Below are 9,565 nucleotides of genomic sequence, written 5' to 3'. Positions count from 1 at the left end.
GATGTCGAACCTGAGCAAGGGGACGGGCTGCGGGGGGGAAAAGCCGCCGGCGACCTTCGGTGCGGGCGCGGCCCCCGGGGGTGCCGGGCCGGGCCGGGCGGGGGCGGCGGCGGCGCGGGCCCCTCGCTCCGCTGGCGGCGCTTCCCTTCAGCCTCCGCCGCGATGGCGGACAAACATCGCTCACTGCGCAGGGTCGGGCGCCCCCCCCCGCTTCCCTTCGCTTCCTTCCCTTCTCTTCCTTCCCTTCCTCTCCTTCCCTTCCCGTCCTTCCCTCCCCTCCCACCGCCCGGCGCGCTCGGATCCGGCCGCGGCGGGGCGGGGGCGGCGGGAGGGCCGGGGGCGGGGGGAGGCCTCCGCGCCGCTCTCGCGAGGCTTCCGCGGCTCTCGCGAGACGTTTCCCCCCCATTCTCAGGCGGGCTGTCAGGGGCGGGGAGGGCGCCGCTGATTGGCGGGAAGCGGCGCCGCGCGGGGAGGGGCGGGGCCGAGGGCGGCCCGGTCCGGGAGGGGCGGCGGGGACGGGGGTGCCCGGGGCGGTCTGAGGGGGAATGTCCTGCCCCGGCCGTGTCACGGAGCCGTGGCCGCAGAGTCACCCAGTCATAGAGACATCGAGGTTGCAACAGACCTTTGGGATCATCCAGTCCAGCCGTCCACACTGTAACAGCCCCTAAGCTACTAAACAACGTGACCCAGCGCCAGATCTAGATGCCTCTTACAGAATAACAGAATCGATTACGTTGGAAAAGACCTCTGAGAACATCGAGTCCAACCTTTGACCTAACACCACCTTGTCTAGTAGACCATGGCACTGAGAGCCACATCCAGTCTCTTCTTAAACACCTCCAGGGATGGTGACTCCACCACCTCCCTGGCAAACTTTTCCAGTGCCCGACCAATATCCCACTTGTCAGACTTGTGGCAGGTGTTTCATGAGGTTTAAAGTGCAAGTTTTGGCACTGTCAGGGAAGCCTCAGATGGGCCTTGCAGCTGCAAACGGGAGACGGCCCCAGGTGGGCACCTGGGAGTAACCTGGCTGGGCACTGCTGGAAAGGGAACAGCGGACCCTTCCTGTTCCTTGCCCTTGGAAGTCTCCCGGTCCCTGTGAATCATGTCAGCGGCAGGCGGGTCCCGCCGCAGGGTGCCGTGTTGCAAGGCAGGTGTATGTATTGATGCTCCGTGCTCACAGGGTGCCGTGTTGCAAGGCAGGTGTACTTATTGATGCAGTGCATGCCTGAGAAATGACGGTGCCACCTGAGGCAACGCTTACATATGCCCAGAGTTAAATATAGGTCGTTCAGCAAAGGGCAGTTGCTTTACAAGAGAAGAATGTTTAGAAAATGTCAGATTCTGCAAGTTAGGAGCGTGGCACCTCTGAAAGTTAGGCTGGTAGGCCAGAAAAAAATCTAGATCCCAGATGCCAGGGCACTGACTGAAAAGTTAGTGGATTTTGAAAATGAAATCTGGGTCAAAACACATCTTGCTCAAGATTCCCCAGAGGAAGTGTGTGGCATAGCCAGGAAGAGAATTTCTTTCCGGTGACTCTTAAACTGGACTCTGAATACCAGGGCATCGTGTGATGTACGTTTTTCATCCAGCTTCATGTACCTCCATCATTTCTGTTTTCCTTCAGGTGCCTGTACACCACACATGCCTTCAGGGAACAGATGCAACATACCTTCTCTGAGCTAGTTTACCTTCTGTAACAGTAATGTCACCAGTTTTGTCTCTTTGAGTTTTTTTACAAACACTTCCCACTGGGACGATGTGTGTTCCTAAATGACATATTTTTTAATCTCCTGATCAAAATTAGGCACATACGCCTAGAGTAGGTGTTATATAACAGCAACACAATAAACAATGATTGCAACATGACTATGCAATAGGAACCAGTCCTTTTCAAAATTACAGTATAGTCAAAATGCAGATGAAACAAAGATGAGATGAGAAGGGAAAGATTGCCAGTTGTTAATACAAAGAATATGGCTTACACATTGTCTCAATATAATTTCAGTCTCATTTCTCCTTCTAAGTACTCCCTTTGCCAAATGAGGACAATCTCTCATGCTAGTATTTTTTTTCCACTCCATGACAGTTAAGATCAAGTCATTTGAAAAGGTTTAACTTTGACTCTTGCAAAACCAGTTTGCAGAACTAAAGTAGAAGTCAAACTGTACTGAAACACAGAGTTTTCATTTTGAAAGTGTTACAAGAGTACTTTTCAACAAATTTAGTGCTGTTTCAAAACCCAAAACTTTCCCCACAAACCATTCCTGAGGAACTGGGATTTCTTCTTTCAAGAAAGAAGAAAAAGGACAACTTTTACTGTACCCATTACTGCAGATTGCTCTAGATTAACTTCTCTAATTACTGCTTCTATGCTTTCTGATATTAGCCTTGTGCTTATGGCAGCCCTGGACCACCAGCCTCTCGCCTTCTGTTCATCTAGGTTGCTTTTAATGCACATTTATATCTTAAAGTGGAGAAGTGCTGACTCACGCTCAGACACTGTTCAGTCCAGCACACTCAACAAAAACAAAACTGTGCTCCTACCAAGTGATGTCAATTCTCATGTCAAATAGCTTTATTTTACGTGTGAGCATATAGCTATCACCCACTAGCACAAGTACAATGACAGTTCTAACTTTATTACTGAAAGCAGAATTTGCAGTCTGAGGCTTCTTTTTGTGCAGCTTTATGACTCAGTGGGTCACATCTGCTATCCACAAATTCCTCTGTAGCTCCTCCTTTCATGTCTGAGGTCTGTTCTGTGACTGTCCAAGGTGGAGACGATCACTAGTGCAAATTTTTTATTTCCATACATAATATACAAAATGAGGTTTCACTAAAAATTAGACTTTGAGCTTGTAATGTTAATGCTTATAATGTTAATTCCAGGTGGGTCCAAGCCAGAAGGAAGGCAGGAAGGTGGAGGAGGACAGATTAGCATAAGAAGAGTTAGCCACTGGGCTAACTGGGTCATCCCAGCTATCTCCCATACATCTCATGCCCTTCTGGTAGTCCAGCCACAAGGTAACGGTTCTTGTGCACAGAAGTGGTCACCCTTGTTGGAAAGTTCATATCTGTGCATTGCAGCAGCCTTAAACCCACCCTGTACCAACCACAACAACATGCAGGTTATGGAGACCCCCAAAATAACTTGCGCTGTGCAGAGAAGAGCTCAGCATTATCCAAAGCAGTCATTTACTGTTTGTTTTTATTTTTTCCTGAGGTCCTATCAGTCCTCTGATTTTAGATACTGATGATATCCCTAAATAACAGTGGACATTGCTCAGGTGCCTGCCATCCACACAAAATATCTCCCCCTGAATGACACGTCACCATCTCTCAGCAGAAGAAGGATGGTCCTCTACACTGACATGTGTATCTTGAAGATTACAGCAAATCTTTAATTATGTAAACACTGTTTTTATAACCTGACTTATACCTTAATAAAAAATCTTAACCATGTGAAAATATATAATCCTAATCATGTGAAGGGTGTCAGAAATTTTAGAAGAATGTAAAGTGCACATTACATTAGAATCAATCTAAATTTACATTTTTATAATCAGGCCCTTAAAAGCTTTAAGAACCTTTAAAAGAACATAGCTCTTGTTTAACTTTCAGAAAAACGTGCTCTATATACCTAAAAGAATATGATTTCAAATGGCGACGTTTTGCTTGATAAGGCTTAATTGTGCTTCACCAAAGCCAGGAATCATGGGGTTTTTTTAAAAGTAACCATCCTTTCCAAGGAATCATACATACATATTCTCAGGCCTTTCTTACATATTTCCTCACCCCTGCAACCGTCAGTGATATTTGACCACTGAAATACAAAAGCCTTAAAAAAAGGGTATTTCTATCACAGCAGGAAACAGACTGACCACATCCTGGTCTGCAGAGCACCTAAATGCCTGACTGCAAACACAGGGGTAAGCATTTCAGGGCTTGAACTCACTGTAAGCACTCCCCCCCCCAAAAAAAAAAACAAAAAAACTAAATAACCTTTGCTTATGTGGTGGGAAAACAGTGAGATCCTTCTCTGTAAAGTCCAGAATTCGGGGGATGGGGAGGAGGGAGGGGCCTCCACTCTTTATTTTTTTGCCTTTTTTTTTCTTTTTTTTTTTTTTTAATGTGCCTGCATCACTTTGCATATGATGGTTGCTTTGAGATTTGCATGACTGATATGTGACACAGTAACTGTATGTATAAGACAGTTCCTTCCCTTTCCCATGTTACTAATTTGGGAGATTCAGTAAACAAACCATTCCTTTCATCACAATTCCTGCAATCTGAAGAGAAATATATATATATATTTATATATATATATACATACACATTTTTTTTTTAACAACACAGAGATACAACCCAGCAAAACAAGCATACAATGAAAGAAGCACAGAGTGGCTTTTAATAGATCATATTGAGGATTCTGCCAAAAGCAGAATTTTACTCCAAATCAGTGAAAGAACAAAAAAAGCTCAGGACAGCCAGATAAATGTATACTTTCAGTGCCCTAATTCCTCCTCTGCTAATCAAAACTAACTGATTAATTTGTGTACAAGTTTCATAGACTTCAACAGGTACAAGGACAACAGGGTCCTGTAAAAACAGGATCAGTGTTCAGAAACATGATTTAGCAGGACATTATTACATTTCTCTTTGAAGAAACAGAATGATTTCAAGGCATTGGGATTCACATAATTTCTATCCATTCAGAAACTTTTTCTTTTCTTTCCTATATGTCCTGGATAAAGAAAAGGCTTGTTTTTATTTTCCTCTGTCACTGCTTCAGAGGATTAGGCAGAGGTGCAATTCACCGTAATAAAGCTACCTGAATATAGGTAGATCTGTAAGTTTGGAATTGTTTTGTTTTGGGTTTTTTCCTCATTTCTTCCTTCTATGGAAATAACATACACAACATTTTATTTGCTTTAAAAAGGAGCATACTTGGGTTTTATTTTTTGTTTGGTTTGGGGTCTTTTTTGACATGTTGGAGGCAGTAGGGGTGGCTGAGAGGCCTGCAGGTGCAGTGAAAGGCAGTGGAGTGGCAAGACAAGAAGGAAAACAAGCAGAATAGTTATTTGCTTGCTCCCTCATGGAAACTTGTTGCCTGGAACATGTGGCTGGGCTCTGTTTAAATTTAATTTCTGCTGCATTTAAATGCCACCACAAACAGAGTAAATGCTGAAATATGACAGTCTAAACAGCTCGACAGCTTCAGAATTAAACCAGACTAAATTACTTTCAAATATTTTCGCGAGCAGGAAGAAAAGAGATGTTGAGGTACCGTCTCAGCACTATTATCTTTATTACTGACCTGACTTACAGACAAAACTCTTGCTGATGGGCACAGCTTAACCTAGGCTCTCCCTCAGAGCTCTGTATCGCTTTCCATCCCACCAGCCAACCCAACAGCAGGCTCCACCACCACCGGTTGCACAAGATCTGCCTCCAGCACCAGCAGACTCAGAGTGGACTGTTTACAGGCAGCGTGCTGAGGACTGGCAGGAGAGATGATGAGGTTGCTGTAATGAGCACATCATGTAGTGGCACATTTCAAAAACAGGTCTAACCAGACAATGCACATAATAACCAAAATTAATGCTGTCCAACCAGCACTGGCTTCCCATTCAGTACCTGACCCACTTCAAGATTGTTGGAATAATACTGAAGTTCTTAACAAAGTCAAGCCTCAGTTCAAGTGCAAACTCACATCTCTAATGTGTCTGACAGCGATCTTGCACAACGTGACTGCAAAAGACACAAGCAATGGCCTGTAATTCACCTGCACTGAAGTTTCTCTTATGGCAGCAACTGCCGTAAGAACTGTATCATCAGCTTCTTTCACACCCTGCCTTGGTCTGTCAAACAGGGACTAGAGCAGTACACTGTAGCTGTATGAATACTTGTGACCTCACTACACTGTGACAGCTACAACAGGGGAGGCTCTCACACCAAGAACAGGCAGACTCAGGTTACAAGCCCCATTTTCTAGCTGTGAAACCACTGCTTCACTGTCAAGGGGAGAGTTTAAACAGGTTTCAGTAGTGTGACTGGAGATCTGGCTGGAACAAACCTTTTGTTCAAGGCTCACATTAGAAAAAAATCATGGTACAGTAGTTGTAACTAGCAGTGAAAGCTGCAGTGGTGTGCTTAGACAAATGGTTCAGGTTCAGAAGTTTTTGTATTGCATCACAACAACCTGCTCTTAGAGGTGAACACTTGGGTACATATTGTGTCAGAAGACAGCCTCAAAGAGCCAGATGCTTTAAAACATTCAAGGCAAATTTTCAGGGGAAAAAAACAAAAATAGTTTCTCTCACAAATCATGGAAGACAATATTGTGCACCGACCCGAGTAAAAGCTAAAACGCTGCACCAGTACCATCATATTACACCAACACCTACCAAAAGGTTAGTGCTGTTTAGCAACCCAAAAGGTTAGGGGTGACCTGGTCTTGGTGTATAAAGCACCCACGTGGGAAAGTGGTTTGTAAGAGTGCTGCCATTTAAATCAAGTAGGAAAAGACAGCCCAACAAATTGGTTGGAAACTGAAGCAAGATCAAAAACAATGCAACACCAAAGATAATTATTCCTTACAACTATTTATCTACATATGTGACAGATCCTTCATTATTTAACCTGTCAAATGAAGCTTAGTAACTTGCAAAATACCAAGTCACAGTCCAAATGGGGTGAGTTTATTCAGGACTAGCCAGTAATGCCACGTTCTTCCAGAAGCTCTGGATTTACTGAGGCACTCCAGTAGCAGTACCATCAGCAGCTCTTGGCACCATCTGCAGATGTGGGTGGGTAATGTAGCCTTTTGGGAGCATTCACCTGCTGCTTTGCTGTGGCACACACAATGCTGGTGGAGAACGTCTGAGACAGCTGACAAATTTTTATTCTTATGAGATCTAGTGTCAAACTACCAATTCAGTTTCTGTGGGACTGGAGGAAGTTGCTTTGATGATTGAGAGAGAAACACATTTCACATTTTTCATGGTTACACTCACCAGAGATTACTTTATTTGTGGCTGTTAGTGACTTTCACGCCTCAGCTATTTTGACGTTTCCTGTTTGCTAAGTGACAGAGAATTGCTTGCTTGCCTTGCATACTTAAAACACATGATGTTTTGGCCTTTTCACATCCAAGTAAAAACTCTAGGTTTCTCACACCCGAGTTTTTTTCTTCTAGAATATATGCATTGTTTCAAAAATTACTTCTGCAGAGGACAAGCCTCTCGCCAGATGTAGTTTGCATCCTTTCCAGGTCCTTTACACTGCCACAGAAAGCCTTGCACAGCAAAGTGACTGATCTTCAGTCTCGGGTCAGGTATTTAGTGGAGAAGCAGCTGTGCCAGTTATAGATGTGACCAACATCCAGGCATTTGTCATCGCTCCACAGCAGCTGTACAGTCAGCCCCATGGCAGAGTATAAAGGGCTGTATAAAAAAATTGGTGCTTAAATTCCAGTGGAATGTCAGGTGGGTAAACTCACATCACTCCTACCAGCACTTACTAACCTCCTGCCTCTGCGCTGAAACACATGATGAGTGCCCAGATGATTTATTCTGACATCTAAGCTGTACCAGGAAAAGGGTAATTTCCAGTTTATGGCTGGGAATGGACATCTTCAAGTGCCACAAAGCCATTTCTACAACGACCATGTGACTGTAGCCTCAGAAAACAGTCATTACTTTACAGACAGCTGGTAAACATCCTCTTCCAGACCTGGTTCTGCAGGCTAAAGATGGCAGGCATTCGGATGGACATTCCCAGAAACCAAGGCTCTCCCTGTAGCTCACTAAATTGGAATTGTTCTACTGTTTTCCTAATCTGCCTGAGACAAAGCATACTGGTTAGTGCAAGCCTGCCTTTGTCAGCTGTTTGATCTGACCCAGCAGAACTCGCCTGAAACATAGTGTGCATTTATTCTCTGGATACACCTTTTTGGCAGAGTTGTGCATGTGGTAACTCCTGGCTATGGTGAAAATGCAAAACCAGAGGTAGAGAGAGCAAGACTTTCAGCAGCAAAAGGAGTTTGTAAAATGGTAATGGCACATGACTACCAAGTAGTCAAGCAAGTTGCATAGTACAAATGCCCATTTTTTTAGTTCTGCTTAAAAAATGTGAAACATTCATGAAAAACACAACTGTCCTTCAGCCTTTAAACAGCTCTCAACTCACAAGATTGAGTTCAATGCAAAAAGTGATCTTTTAACAGATTTTATACCATGACAATAAATTCAGACAAGATGCCTCTTTAAACCATGAGATTATTGCTACTGTCTTTACTATCCTGCTATCTAAGAGCCAACAAACAGTACTTATATCTGGCACTAGACAAGCACAAAAAAATAAATAAAAAGGCTTGCAAATGATGCAGGTAAGGCAGGTTATGGGGAAGGTGTGGTGGGAAGGAAGGTGTGTTTTCAGGAACAGGATTATGGTTCCTGGACTTTCAGTCTGAAAGGAGACCTAAAGCAAATGAGGGAAAAAACCAAAAAGATCACATGCCAGATATCTTGAACCTGGTGTTAACATCCATGAGAACCCCTATGTATGCATATATCTCTGGGAGTCCAGTGGGCTTGGCAAAGCAGGCCATGTGTGTGAGCTTGGCTTTTTTAAAAGTCATGATAGAGATGCAAGGTAAAAGCAAACTGTTGATGCCAATGAGTTATTTGTTTGACCTTCAGGAAATACCTAAATAAAGAATGTCCTTGGTGAGAGGATAATAATTGGTAGCACAGACCCACTCCCATGAAATGGCTGCAGTTTCTCAAGACATTAAAAGACAAAATGCAGAAAAAAACATGGATGAAGAGTTACATACACTAGAATAAAAATCTCTATGCAAGACTATTTTTCAAGGATGGATGGATCAGATGTATGGTAAAATCTTCCTAATGCGAATGCAGTGTCTTAAGAGAAGTTCATTGTTACAGATGTACTTTACACAAGCCTGCTGTGCTGATAAAAACAAAATCAAAAACAAAACCAAAAAAACAACTGAGAAAACAGTGACACCTTTTCCAGGCGATACTCATGTTGGCAATCACATTCCTTAGTGTCCCTCTCTGACCCAGTTTCTTTCTAGGGATTGAAATGAGCTGTGGCCAGATCTTGAGGTTTATTTGGCTCCAGCTTCATGGCTAGAAGATGTTTTATTCATGTCATTACTAAAATCACTACTTCCATTTAAAATGCTGTCAGACAGCCTGCAGATTCTGCCCATATAGCACAAGCAAAGCAATATTCCTCAAATGAGCTGCACTGCACATAGCACTCTTGAAAATCAATTTTTATTGCACATACCATTGATATTTCTTAATTTGAGCAAACAGAAAGTTCAATACCACCATAAAAAAAAATCTGAATCTGTAAAACACTTCTGTTTCAATATATATAGAGAATACTAGTAGTAATTTTAAGACAGGCAATAAGAATTATTTCTGGGATATGATTATCTTCTTCTCAGTTCAATGGGATTCTGCCAATGTCTAGCTCTGAGTGGAGGAATAAAAGAAAAAAAATCCTACAAACTGCTCAACTATAA

At 43.4% G+C, this 9,565-nt stretch overlaps 1 protein-coding gene across 1 annotated transcript in view; it reads right to left on the bottom strand.

Annotated features, from left to right (window-relative positions):
* The window catches only part of CUL3 (cullin 3), a 58,627-nt gene extending 56,117 nt beyond the window's left edge, over positions 1-2,510 (bottom strand). Inside the window, exon 1 of the mRNA XM_027650476.1 lies at positions 2,494-2,510. The gene's annotated coding sequence lies outside the window, so the exon portion shown is untranslated. The remainder of the gene's footprint in view (positions 1-2,493) is intronic.
* Positions 2,511-9,565: the final 7,055 nt, after the last annotated feature.

The sequence above is a fragment of the Corapipo altera genome, unplaced genomic scaffold, assembly GCF_003945725.1.
Source record: "Corapipo altera isolate COAL_440 unplaced genomic scaffold, ASM394572v1 54, whole genome shotgun sequence".
Lineage (NCBI taxonomy): Eukaryota > Metazoa > Chordata > Aves > Passeriformes > Pipridae > Corapipo > Corapipo altera.
Note: the sequence above shows the minus strand (reverse complement) of the source record. Positions and strands in the feature narration are given on the sequence as shown.